At 33.6% G+C, this 14,138-nt stretch overlaps 1 long non-coding RNA gene across 3 annotated transcripts in view; it reads right to left on the bottom strand.

Moving 5' to 3' along the window:
- The window catches only part of LOC147824131 (uncharacterized), a 518,026-nt gene that overhangs the window by 359,038 nt on the left and 144,850 nt on the right, over window positions 1–14,138 (bottom strand). The window contains exons 3-5 of one of the 3 annotated variants that reach the window (XR_015442705.1): window positions 5,658–5,870; window positions 3,818–3,867; window positions 1,656–1,767 (exon numbers count right to left, since the gene is read on the bottom strand). The exons of 1 other annotated variant lie outside the window; for it this stretch is intronic. This is a non-coding gene — a long non-coding RNA (uncharacterized LOC147824131). The remainder of the gene's footprint in view (window positions 1–1,655; window positions 1,768–3,817; window positions 3,868–5,657; window positions 5,871–14,138) is intronic. One more of the 3 variants, XR_015442706.1, reaches the window with a different exon arrangement.

The following is a 14,138-nucleotide window of genomic DNA, read 5'->3' on the forward strand; positions in this document are numbered from 1 at the left end:
TTGTCCAGAAAATGGGATAGAACATATTGAATGCTTTTTAGCTTGATAAATAAATTTCAAATAATTGACTATAAGGTTTGGAGGCCTCCATTTAAACTTTTGTCCTAGTCTCTGCAAAAGGCAACATGGCTTATTGTGAGATTTAAAAGGAGCCACTTCAACAGAACAAACTATAAGACAGAATTTTTTTTTTTTTTTTTTTTTTTTTTTTGGTGCTGAGGATCCAACTCGGGACCTTCTGCTTGCGAGGCAGGCAGCGGCACCACTGAGCTAAATCCCCAGCCCCAAGAAAGATATGTAAATGATTGTGCTTGATACACACTACACTGATCACATTGATAGAATAAATAAAAAGATGTAAAAGTAAAAAATAATAATCAAAAATATAAGTCACATAACAAGAAATCCAAATATTTTTACATTTCCGGATAGCTAACATTTTCATCAAAAACCTTGAGAAACTAGACATAGATGAATAATTATAATGAAAAAATTCCTGTACATGATCTCTAAAGCTTTTATTTTATATTAGATATTATGTTAAAATCTTTTCATATTTAATTTAAAAGATACAAATATGAGTCATTAGCTCAAAACAAAGAATGTGAACCAGAGTTAATTTTGCCAATTTTTCAGTTTTCAAAATCTTTAAGCATTCTATGGCCATTTTTTTTTTCAACATCTTTATTACCTTTTAGTCTTTTTTTTTTTCCTTTGTGGTACTGGGATTGAATCTTGATGGCTTTTATGGAAAAAGTAACTTTCCCACTACAGACCTTTGTTCCGACCGCCCACACAAACACACCTGCCTCCCTTCTTTCAATTGGCTAAGAGGTGGATGTATTTAGTGTGAATTTGTTTAATCATTCCCAGTGTCATCCTAAATCTTGGGTTACACTGTAGAAAAAAATCTTGAAAAATTGTTTTCCAAATTCCAAGAATATATGAAATCCAACAACAAGTGAATGTCCAAAATATGGAAATATGCTATAGTTTTCTTGCCAAAAATAAACCCAAGAGAAAACAAGAGAGGAACAATTTGTGTTTCAACACTGGAAGAAGTGCCTGAAAATCGAGTGCCTGATAGTCAAGTGCCAGACATTGCTTTATGATCTAGCTCCTCATCTAGAACAGAATTTTTATTATTGCAGAGACCTGCATGTAGAATAATCCTGATACTTGGATGAAGGGGCAAACAGACTTTACTTCTTAACAGGTCTCTTATTTATTGTCTATTTATTTATTTATTTATATTGATTTAGGCTATGAACACATTAATTTGTGTTTGTTTCTTAGAGCTTCCAGGCTTTTCTGTCTTCATTCTTTCTTCGGGGTCATTTTTTCCATTTAGAGCACTTTGACATATAAAATTTCAGAGAGCTTAAAAAGTTAAATATTAGTTCTGAAAGCATAATCATGGCCACTATTAGAGTTCTCATTTTTAAATAAAACTAGTATAATTTCATGTGCCATAGTTCAGTGATAGCATCTTAAATAAATCTCTATTAGATTTGTCTTGCTTGATTTCTTATTCCCAATGGTTTTATTTAGTACTCCAAATCTGTACCAAGTTTCATGCTGGAAGAACAAATTACAATTTGTTAAATGCTTTTAATGCATCAACATACTAATGTATCTGGAAGTGGACCACATACCATCTAGCTTGCCTTAATTTTTAATTGCTCTTACTCTGACTTGAGTGTTCATTTGAAGTGTTGTGCTGTTTGCCACGAACTGAAGGTAAAGAGGAAAAATAGCAAGAGGCTCCTTGAAAAAGAACAGAGGGGACGATTAACTAAAAGGGAAGTCAAAACTAAGAATAGCACAGGAAAAGAAACACAATTATGAAGTTATTAGGGTTTCATTGCTATGAGTCAACGTTTGAAAAAAAAAAACAGCCAGTACTTCAGATTTCACTAAATAAATGCAGAGCAATACCCCATTCTGGCAGATCTGAAATATGGGGTAAGTAATTAACCTTCAGGTTGTCAGAACTAATACTCAGGCATCATCACTGTGTCTCCCTTGCTATAAACCCCAAAGGAAAACATAATTCTTGTTGCTGTCACTCTCATTTGTGGCCCCAAATCACATAAAGTTATTTTCTGCTTCTTTTTCAATGCAGAATGCTGCTTATGAAATTTATTTTTGCAGAATAATAAGCCAGCTGAAATGTCTTCTGGATGGTAACATTTCAGGGTCCAGATTTAGGTATCATATTATTGCATATTGAAATTCAATTCATACCTTTGCTGATTGATTATTTTTTAAATTCGTGTGGTTAGTTCATATATATATACATATATATATATATATATAATTATTATGAGATTCTTAGGCATACCAAACTGATAATTGATAATTGACCTTCAGTATATAGGAGTTATGTGTTTTCAAGAATCATCTCCATGTGTATTTCTTGGTTTCATATAATTTTTATAAAATCACGAGTCCTCAGATGGTCTTTAAAAGCTTGTTTTCCACCATTGGTGTAGTAGAGGTTGAGTAATGGAAATTGTACTACTTACTAGGAATCAAGCATTAGTTGTCTGAATAAGAAATCGTATGATATTTCTATTGTTTTCTTACTATATATACAATGTATGAATATTTTCCTCTATAAACTTCATGAATTTTCTTTTTTCACATTTTAACTTTTTGATATAATTGTGATCCTTATGTATGTATACATACAAATTTGTTACTATTATTACATTAAGATCACCAGCCCAATCCTTATGGCTTTATCTCTTAATGTATTCATAGTGATTAACCTAAAATAAATTAGCACAAAAAAACCTTATTTCATAGAACCAATGTGTCTACCTCACAGAATCAGTAATATATTATTAATGTGACTAACAGGCTTTCTCCCTAAACACTAGTTCTATTACTTCTTTTTCAAAAGAGTGTAAGAAAGGTTGGTTATTTTTCACTAAAATATTTAAGTCTAGTATTGGTTCTTTTATTCAGTTATATTCCCATTTTAAGATATTTCAGACACAATGACCCCACAAAAAGATACAGAACCACAATAGAAAGTGAAGGTTTAGTAATAAATGCAATATGAAAAAAAAATTTAAGATTTTAGATAACAAGCAATATACTTAAAATTTTATTTCTTCTTTGGAAGATAACAAGAGCCATATATTCGATTTGAAAAATGATTTGAGGGTAAGAAAAGGCTTGTTTTATCTTGCCTGAGTAATAGATTTTTTTTTCTTTTGCTGAATTCTCTGCGTGAATAACAAGAGTGGCAGCCATTTTCTCCCAGCTCAACATCAAAACGCCTTTCATCTGCTGTCTAAATGCAAACAAAGCAAACCTTCCACCAGGCCTTTCTTTCCCAATAAATTAAAACTCTCATGTCCTGGGGCCTAAATCAAGCCTACAGGCCTTCCCTAGATAAATCCGCTCTCAACCTGAAATCTTCTTGCCACACGTGCTCCTTGTAAGATAATTTTGCAGTAGCTAATCAATAATGCAACAGTAAATTGCATTTAAATAAACATTAGCAGCCCCTCTTAATGAATAAAACCTCATCTGCAATTTGTCAAAGTCAGAGATACTGGACTCTTTTGATATTCATTAGAATATTGGAAATTGGAGCTTTGACAGGTTTTATGTACATTGCAATTATCATTGTGTGTATGTGTTCTAAAAAAAGGCTTACTTTTATACATTGCAACTGAATATAGTAGAACATACAGCAGGTTTCTAGACTGAAATTCATATGTCTGCTACCACCCTGGTTAAAAATATATGGAGATAATCCTGCTTTCCATTGCAAATTATGAGGCAACAAAGTTGTATGTACCTTATTTGAATTTTTCTGACTTTAGATGAAAGAAAGTAAAAATCTTTACTCTGAAATGATGAGAAAGAAGAAAATTACTTGATTTGGTATTACTTATCTCGTTATTTTTGCATTTCACTGAAAAAAGTCATTATTGTTAAGTAATTCTGAAATAATTATAGAAATTAAGAAGAATCATTGGCTTTCAGGTCTACTAATTTAAATTTATGAAAATCATATTCAAAATATATTTTAATATAGAGTATAAATGTATCAGGTTTAATAAGTGTAACTTTTTTACATTTGTTTCTATTATTCTACGGAATGTTCACTTCAGGAAAGTGATGTTTATTATTCAAAAAGTGCTATAAGCAGGACCAAAAATATACTAAGACATATGTTTGAGCTATACTATATGAAAAAGAACCTAAGATTATATCTATTTCTTGTTATTTTTGAGATACTCTGCAATTTAAACAAAATCAAATCTGACTTCTGAATCTTAAATGTATTATATTTATAAGTTGATATTAGAACACTTGTAACCAAAAAGAATGCTATTATAAAACAATAAAAATAAAATAGATGTTTTCTACTTTATAGGAATTGCAAAGCAATTAGTGTAGAAGCAAAATGGAATAAGAGTATGATGTGAAGATTTGCTTGAAGAACAATGCTATTCTTTGGAAATATCATTAAAAATGGTGTTACCTTTAATATATCCTGTATATAATGCCATCAGAGTAAAAACAGGAAATATCACTGTTTTACAGATGGAAAATTTGAATGTCAAAGGACAGCCAATTAATCCACAATCTACATAGAGCTCCCTCAGTTTCTGTGCCATTTCCCCAGTTCACATACCAAAGAGACATCCAAAAGGGAAACCAAAATAGGCTCTCAAAGAAGAATTAACCCAAAAAAAGCCAAGATAAATCATCATGGTCATTTTTACCCCATTTACACTTTCATACAGCTAATCGTTGAGAAAGACAACTCTAAGTGGCATATTCAAAAGATTTAATTTAAACATGGAAAATGATTAATGTTATAAATTGTTGACCTTCCCATCTGCCTCAATTCTCAGTGACAGGTTTTCTAAAGTATGCCATGGACACCAGATATCATAGGCATCAAGAGGTATTCTTGTTGCAGGTAACAGCATTGGGAATACCTAACAATATTTATCTTACTCAAAACTTAAAAGTAGGTGGAGATGGAAAATGAAGAAAAACTTACAGTGGCAAGTGGTTATAAGCCTGTAAAAAGTTGGGCCCTCATTCCAATTAGTGGCACCCTTCTTATCTTTTACAGAAGGGAAAAAAACGATAGAACAACACCACCTCACAAAAGTTTGACACTCAATTTAACTTAGACACTGTAATCTTAATAAAGGATAAAATAGTGGTTACCCCTGATATTTGGTTAAGGAGAATGAAAGTGATTCAAAAGATATGTGTTTTCTGTCAAAAATTTACTTGGGGTATGTGTGTGTGTGTGTGTGTGTGTGTGTGTGCGTGTGTGTGTTTCTGGCATTAGAACCTAAGGCTTAGCATATGTCAGGTAAGATCTGTACCACTGAGCTATAACTGTAGCCATTTGCTAAAATTTGAAAACTTAATATTGTTTTTTAAAAACTATAAATTTTAAATGTAAAACCTAAAATTCTACAACCCTTGTAAATACTAAATTTTCATGATCTTGAGCTAGGCAATAGTAGTTTCTTAGCTATGACAGCAAAATTACAAGCAATAAAAGAAAAAAATAGATACATTTTAATTCATCAAATAGAAAATAGATATCATCAAGAAAATGAAAAGATAACCCATAGAATAGAAGAAAGCATTTACAAATCATGTACCTGATAAAGGACTCACAATGGGCTGGGTATATAGCATAGTGGTAGAGTGCTTGCCTGGCATGCATGAGGCCCTAATATTCATCCCTGGTGCTGCTGAAAGAGTAAAGTAGTGGCAAGTCCAGGGATTTGGCTCAGTGGCACCGCAACTGCCTGGCAAGCACAAGGTCCTGAGTTCAATCCCGGGGTGTCGGTGGGGGGCGGTGTTAGTGGGGGCTGGAAGACAATATATAAGGAACTATTAACACTCAACAAGAAAAACACAAATAACCCACTTAAAATATGGGTAAAATATATGAAGTGACATTTCTACAGATAAGATACACAAATAGTTGATAAGCACATGAAAATATCCTCAGCAGCATTCATCATCAGAGAAATGCACAACACTCTTCATACCAGTAGTTTGGCTACAATAAAAATAAGGAGTAATAGCAAGTGTTTGCAAGGATGTAGAGAAATTGAAATCCTCATATACTGCCAGAATGATTATAAAATGGTGAGGGGGATGTGGACTTTTTGACATTCCTCAAAAAGTTAAACATAAAGTTATGGTATGATCCAGAAATTCTACTTCTTCATATATACCCAAGAGAAATGAAAATGTCCCAAACAAAAATAGTACACAAATGCTTTTATCAACATTATTCAAGATAGCCACAAAGTGGAAATACAGTCTTTCAAATGATGAATGAGAAAACAAAATATGATATATCCATATTATAAGATATCAGTTGATGGTAAAAAGAAATGAAGTACTGATACATGCTATAGCATGGGTGAACCTTGAATACATTCTTTCAAGGTTTATTACTTACAAGAGTCACCATCTCCAAAATATACTAAAGTGAGTAAAGCCAACAGCACAGAGAAAAACCCCCACATATATGATTCCATTTATATGAATCACTCAATAAGCAAATTCATGCAGTAAGCAAGTAGGTTACTCATGATCAAGGCTAGATGGTAGGGTAAACAGGAAAGACTACTTATGGGTACAGAGTCTCTTTTTGGAATGATGAACACATTCTAAAATTAGATCACTGTAGTGATTGAATAACTTGTGAATATCCTAAAATCTACTGAATTATAGATGTATTAAAGGGTGCATTTATGGTATGCAAATGGTATCTCAAAAAATATGTCATTAAACATACATACAGAGGCTTAATTTAAATGAGACATAAATTGGTTATATACTCAAATTTTCCATTCACCAGCTGGGTCACTTTGGGGATGTTAACTTTTATTACTAATGAATCTAGAGCCCTAGGACCTAAACAATTATCAGTACTCAATACATAGGAAGATTACAGTTGAGAACAAAGACATGGAAACCAAACTGAATAACCTGTCTGTACTACTTAAAAGCTGTTTTTAACTAAGTTATTAATCTCTCTGGGTGAAAGCTTTCTCATTGGTATGATGGAAATAATAATAGTATACAACTCTCATCTGAGACATCATGAGTTCTTAATGAGTGGATAAAGTGGTGGGAGTATTTAAGATATTTAAGACTTTGGTATTGATGATCTTCTGTATTTCTGTTGGATCTGTTGTGACTTCACCTTTTTCATTCTTTTTTTTTTTTTTTTTTTTGGTACCGGGGATCAAACTCGGGTCCTTGTTCTTGCTCAGCAGGCGGCGAAACCACTGAGCTAAACCCCCGGCCAAACTTTTTCATTCTTAATTGCATGTATTTGTACTTTTTCTTTCCTTTTTTTGATAAGGTTGGCTAAAGATTTATCAATTTTATTTATTCTTTCAAAAAACCAACTCTTTGATTCATTGATTTTTTGTATTGTTCTCTTAGTCTCCATTGCATTGATTTCTGCCCTGATCTTTATAATTTCCTCTCTTGTATGAGCTTTGGATTCGTTATGCTCTTCTTTTTCTAGGAGCTTGAGGTTCTGCACTAGATTATTTATCTGAGTTTTCTCTGTTTACCTAATATGGTCATTCACTGCTATGAATTTCCCACTTAGAACTGCTTTCATTGTGTCCCATAGATTCCTATATGTTGTACTGGCATTTTCATTTACTTGTAGAAACTGTTTAATTTCTTCTTTAAAGACTTTGGTATTTGAATGTCAAAGAGACAGTACTTCTTCAAAATTCTGCATCAATTGTCCCAGCATTGTGAGTTCCAAATAATAACTATGAGGTTACAATATATAGTCTCAGACTCCAGGACTTTTAAGAAATTAGAAAGTCATGTTTACTATACCTATACTGGTATGTACATAAGTTAGTGATATTTATATTAAGATACAATTCCTTGAAAAAGTCTTAGCACTCAGTGGATGGCATGTTCATATGAAAAGTGATAAGGATTCCCCAGTGTAAAGCTAGAGGAAAGTTTGATTCAGATATTAAAAATCAATTTGAATTTAAATAATTATTTTGTGATTATGCTTAAAATACTAGAATACCCTTCAAGTAGCAATCTAGTGTTTGACATTAACTACCTGTTCACAATGGTGAGTGCTTGATAGAATATCTTATAAATGTTAAATAGTTATCCATAAACAATTATTCAAAGTCATATGACTTGTTTGACTTGTTTGATTTTTCATTATCTCTGTGCTTGGGCAAGGTCATGCTAATGATTTCCTTATAAACAACAAATTATTCTCTAAAGTAGAGAGAGACAGACAGACAGTCAGAGAGACAGACAAAGACAGAAAGAGAGATGGAGAGAGAGGAGAGAGACAGAGAGACAGAGAGGAGACATGAAATAAAATATATGAATAAAACACTTTTATTTACTCATTTTCCCCTAGTACTGAAGAAAACAAAGGAAAGAAAGTTGATGAGGATCACATGGTTTATGAGTGACAGGGTCAGAACTCAAACTAGCATCTTCTTAAATCATAAAACAAATGTTTGTCTGTTGCACTGCTCTACACTTTGCAATAAAAGAGACTACTTACAACAAAGCTACAATATTATATGGTCCAGACATCACATGGTGACAATTGTTCTATTAGTGTCTATTAAGATAAAACAAAGACAATATGGTATATAAGTTGCCAAGATAAATAACAGAGACTCTCTAAAGGATAATAAGTTCATTCAAGAATAGACATTATACCCCTCCCTGTTTACAAAGACTTTGTTTCCTTTTTTTCCTTGGAGCAATAAACTTAATGAATAAAATTAAATTAAATTAAATTAAAAAGAATGGACATTACAATGTGATGTGTATAGCATATATATATGTGTGTGTGTGTATATATATATATATGCTATAATTGAGACAGTGAGAATTTTTTAAGAAAAAAGACAAAATTACATAAATTTTGAAACAATCCTCAGCTATAAAGATCTAAATGATGCCATCCATCCAATGTTGAATAGACAGTTATTGGGACAGATGTCCTTATAGATGTATAAACTTGTGCTGCTCTTTGTGCAAATTGTGTTTCTGGCAGGATTTTGTGATAGTTCTTGTTATCAGGCACTCATACATTCAAGAGATCCTTCTTTCATATCCTACCAGATTTATTCTTTATTATCTTTTTTTGCTAGAGTTTGATAAAAGTGATTCCATTTTATTTCTGACAACTTTCCAAAGTTCGGTAGCTCCACTAAGTTATATTTTATTAGTCATATTTTGTAGATAGGTAAATTAATTAGATATCTTGTTTTGTTGGGGTTTTTTTTAAATTAGATACCTTGTAGGCAGTTAGACAGGGCCTCCTTCAAGGCCCTAGTCCTCAAGATGCCAGCCCTCCAGGAGCCAACACAGCTAGGAGCCAACTTGGAGAATAATTGTGGCACATTCACTGGTTAGCATTATAAAAGAAGAGGCACTACTTCCCCTAGAGATAGCAGTGATTGGTATTCTAAGTGGGAAATTTCTTGTATGAGACTTGTTTTCCCATTTGATTCCTGTTGAATCAATATTATCTGGGTGACTGTACTTGTAATCTTATTGGTTGGTTGTGGTTTTGACCCACTTCATGCTCACCTTGTAAATTTCCATTGGGTCTTATGGTTTTGCCCCACTTTGTACCCGCCTCACCATATGGCTTTGCTGTATAAAACACCTTTGAAAAGTGGGATGGACGGGAAACCCACTTTCTGGACCCCCTTCTGTCTCTCTTAGACAGAAGATATCTTTCAACAAATTTTCCTAGTCTTAACCTCTACTAGAATTAATGCTTTGATTTTAGAGAACACAAACTCGCATTTTGGATATCTAGTAGGTTTAGGAGTTAAATCTATTCTCTCTATATCAATATCACTATCAACATGTATTTTAAAAAACATTCAATTAGTTGAGCAGAGTTGGCTAGTGCAGCTCATTTAAAACTCTCTTCTGAATTCTCTGGTGATTTTGTCATGTATCTATCACATTGGAGAATGTATCTGAGTTTTGGTCTGCTTTGAGGGACTATATATACTTGTCCTTAAAAGAACCCAAGCAGGGGGCCGGGGATTTAGCTCAGTGATTCTGCCGCCTGCATTGCAAGTGGAAGGACCTGAGTTCAATCCCCGGTACCAAAAAAAAAAGAACCCAAGCAGAAATGAAGTTAAGGATGCTACTTTTAATCACCAAATATCAATTTTTAATGTACCAGGAAGTGATTTAAGAGTTCATAGGGCCAGCAAGGCTGCCTGGGTGAAGCCTAACATGAGAGCAAAGTATCACATGCATGTTGGAAGTTAAACTTCTGTGGCCCAAAAGTGGCCTCCAGATTAGAAGATATTGAAAGATGAACTGTGTAAAGTTCAGTAAAGAAGAAAACAAACATGTCAATGAAGCATTCACCACAGGAGGTGAAAAATCTCTATTTCGTGATATGAATTCAGTACAGCTATCTTATTTTTACAAGTGAGGAAACAGTGTTGGAGTTCCATACTTTTCCCTCCATGCCACAAGCCATAAAATGCAGAACCAGGATTCTAATAAATCCGTCCATGCCTAATTTAAATCCCATCATTTTCCACTATACTATGCTGCTGTGCAAAAATTTTACTGATAAGGAAACAAACAATAACTTTCTAAGCCCACCCACAGTTCTCCAATACAGAAACCAACCCAAAGTCACAGTTGGATGACTTTAACAAAATTATGTAACTAATTCTTCCAGAGCAAAGGAACTAATTCTCTGAGTATTGTCAAGGATAGATTATGGAATTTGCTTGAGAATTAAAGACTTTGCCTCCTGTACAAAGTTCAGTAATTAAATGTCAGATGGATTCAATTTTTATATGCTGTAATTTTCCCAACTCTAAAATGAGAAGCACCAAATGAAAATTTGGAATTTCAGATCTTCCCTAGGTAATAGAGAGAAGTTTTTCCATATTAAAATTTCATAAATAACTTTAAGAACCATAAGGCAAACTAAAGGTAGAGAAAAGCAGATAAAAATAAGCTACATTTGTATAAGAGCAATATTTTAAAAATTTGGCTTAAAAGTAAGGACTTTATGGTCCATGGTGTAATGATTAACTTTCCAGTTAGGCTAAATTGCTTTGTTCTAGTCAAATGAAAGCAAGGATATATTTTATACAGTTAAATTATAAAGTACAAAATAAAAATTTAACCAAAAAGAGTATATATTGATCACTCCAATAGTTGTTTCTGAAAATGTTTATATTATGTCTAGAGACATAAATTTGGAAATTTAAAATCCATAATAGAAGGAACCTTAAGCATATGGTATAAAAAATAATGGTTAATTGCATTCAATTCCTAATGGACACTGTGCTTTATAATATTGGTTTCTGTAGAAATTGAATCAATAATAAATAATCTCAGAACTAACAAAAGGACCACTAATTGTGTAGGTGATCCCAAAAGAGGAGTCTATGTATATCCACCCTTAGTAAATTAACTTTATCTCCTCCCAAGTCTTTTCATGAGGAAAGAAAAGCTATCTGATACTTTTTTTCATGGACATATTCACCAATTGCTTTTGTTTGGAAATTAATATAATAGTTGCACATGGGCTAGCTAATAACAAATAAACATTGTTACTAAGTGACAAGACAAAATTCTATGGATTACCCATAGAAATGTTCCATTCTCAAAACATTTTCAAAGATAGTATATTTTTGGTAAAATACTATTGTGTAATATAATAAAAATTAATTAAGGGTCAGACAATCTTCTCAATACAGAGAGTTTCCAAGGGCACACCGTATTCACATAATGTTCAATTTAATTTCTCGAACATCTTGGTGAATCTGCCTAAATCCCATATAAAGTACATAGTATTTCTTCTTGACTAAGTTTCTTTATTCTAAATTTTATTCCATTTGGGGGAAAGTAAGTATTTGGTGACCAGAATTTATAGAAGAAAGAGGATCTCTCTGGATTTGCTCATTGAACACTCAGGGAAGAGCTGGAGGGACTCTGTCATTAAATGGAAAAGGACAGCTGGCAGGCTCTCTCTTTATTTTGTTTATTTATTTGCTCACAGAGTGACAATCCCCACCCCCACATTACCTTTTCCTTGAAATCCTTTCTAATATTTTATAACAATTGCCTCTTTGGTAGGACAGAACTTTTCTACCACAACATGAGCATCAATGACATGCTTCTACTAGTTTAAAAAAATCTACGGACCACCATACCACCATCCCCAGCAATAAGGAACAGAGGCACCCCCAGGGCCTAGGAGGAGCCTTCTGGGCCACTATACCACCCCACCAGTGCTGAGGAGCAGAGCTATGTCAGCAGGAAAGAGGGGCCAACTTGGCAATTGTGCCACCGCCACCAGAGCGTAGAAGGAGAGCCACCTGCAGCACCAAGGAGGTGAGCAATACAGGTGCCAGCAGCACACATACCACACATACCACCATGAAATGCGAAGACACATAAACACATCTCAAAATCAGACTTCCAGATCACCTAAAGCAACCACAAAGGGAAATGAGATTGAATAATCTGATACTCAACAATCTGGACTCCTTGAACTGGCAAAAAAGAGGACCTGGAAAAAATGAAATCAAAAATAATCTCTCAGATCATAGAAGAGATTGTGCCCATAGTGCAGGACATGATTAATAACTCTAGAGTGGACACAGATTTTTAAAAATAGAGGAGCTGAGGAACATGATTGAATCCCAAAATAGGAAACAAATGGGATCCATAAAACAGATGCAAAAAGATTTCCAGGAGATTAAAAACTCCATTGAAAGTTCATGCAGCACAATGAGCCAATGTGAGGACAGAATTTCAGAGGTAGAAGATAGAATTGCAATAAGTGACCAGGAAAAGAAAAATTTCCTAAAAATAGTAAGGAACCATGACAAATCAATCCAGCAGATGCTAGATGATGCAAAGAAGAATAATATCAGACTGATCGGAGTCAATGAAGAAAAAGGAGAGAGTGTAGATGACATAAAACAACTGTTCACAGAAGTAATGGCAGAAAACTTCCCAAATAGGATAAAAGAACCTCACATAGAGATAAGTGAGGCATATAACACTCCAACTAGCCTTGATAAAAAAAAAAAATCTACACATGGGCATATAATAGTTAAGATTCCAGAAACCCAACAGAAGAACAAAATTCTACAAGCAGTTAGAGAAAAGAAATAAATCACATACAAAGGAAAGCCCATCAGAATCACAGCAGACTTCTCAACACAAACCCACAGGGCAAGAAGAGTGTGGAGCAATGTATTTCAAGTCCTAAAAGAAAAGAGCCTCCAACCCAGATTGATGTACCCTGCAACACTGTCTTTAAAAATTGATAGAGAAATAAGGCACTTACATGACAAAACCTTAGGAACTTCAAGAAAACCAAACCAGCAATCCAAAAATTTTAGACAATCCCCTAGGAAAAGACAAGGATCACAACCCTAGGAATCCCAGCAGAATGAATCCATCAAACACAACAAGAAATTAAATGCAAATGGGGAGAATGCAACAAAAAGAAAGTCATGACAAGGATAAGTCAATATGTATCAGTTACAACAATCAATGTTAATGGTCTCAATTCACCAGTCAAAAGAAATAGGCTGGCAGAATGGGTCAAGAAGCAAGATCTAACAATATGCTGCATAAAAGAAACACACCTAATTCAAAAAGAAACTCATAGACTGAAAGTGAAAGGGTGAAAAACAATATTCCATGTGACGGGAACCCCCCAGAAAAGCAGGAATAGCTATCCTCTTTGCAGATCAAGAGGATTTCAAACCAACACTGATTAAGAGAGACAAAGGACACTACATCTTGTAAAGAGAACAATCCAAGAGTTAGAGTAGACAATCATAAATATATATACCAAACACTAGTGCACCCAACTATATAAAACTAATATTAACAGACATGAAAAATCAAATAAGCACTAATACATTAGCAGTTGGGGACCTCAATACCCCACTGTCACAAATAGGTAGATCAAGTTGACAAAAAATAAACAAGGAAATGCTAGAAATAAATCAAATTCTTGAACAAATGAACTTAACAGATGTCTACAGAGTGTTCCATTCTACAAAATCAGAATACACATTCTTTTCAGC

The sequence above is a fragment of the Heterocephalus glaber genome, unplaced genomic scaffold (assembly GCF_053883595.1).
Source record: "Heterocephalus glaber isolate CG9 unplaced genomic scaffold, H.glaber_assembly_v1.0 deba00001553, whole genome shotgun sequence".
NCBI classification, from domain to species: domain Eukaryota; kingdom Metazoa; phylum Chordata; class Mammalia; order Rodentia; family Bathyergidae; genus Heterocephalus; species Heterocephalus glaber.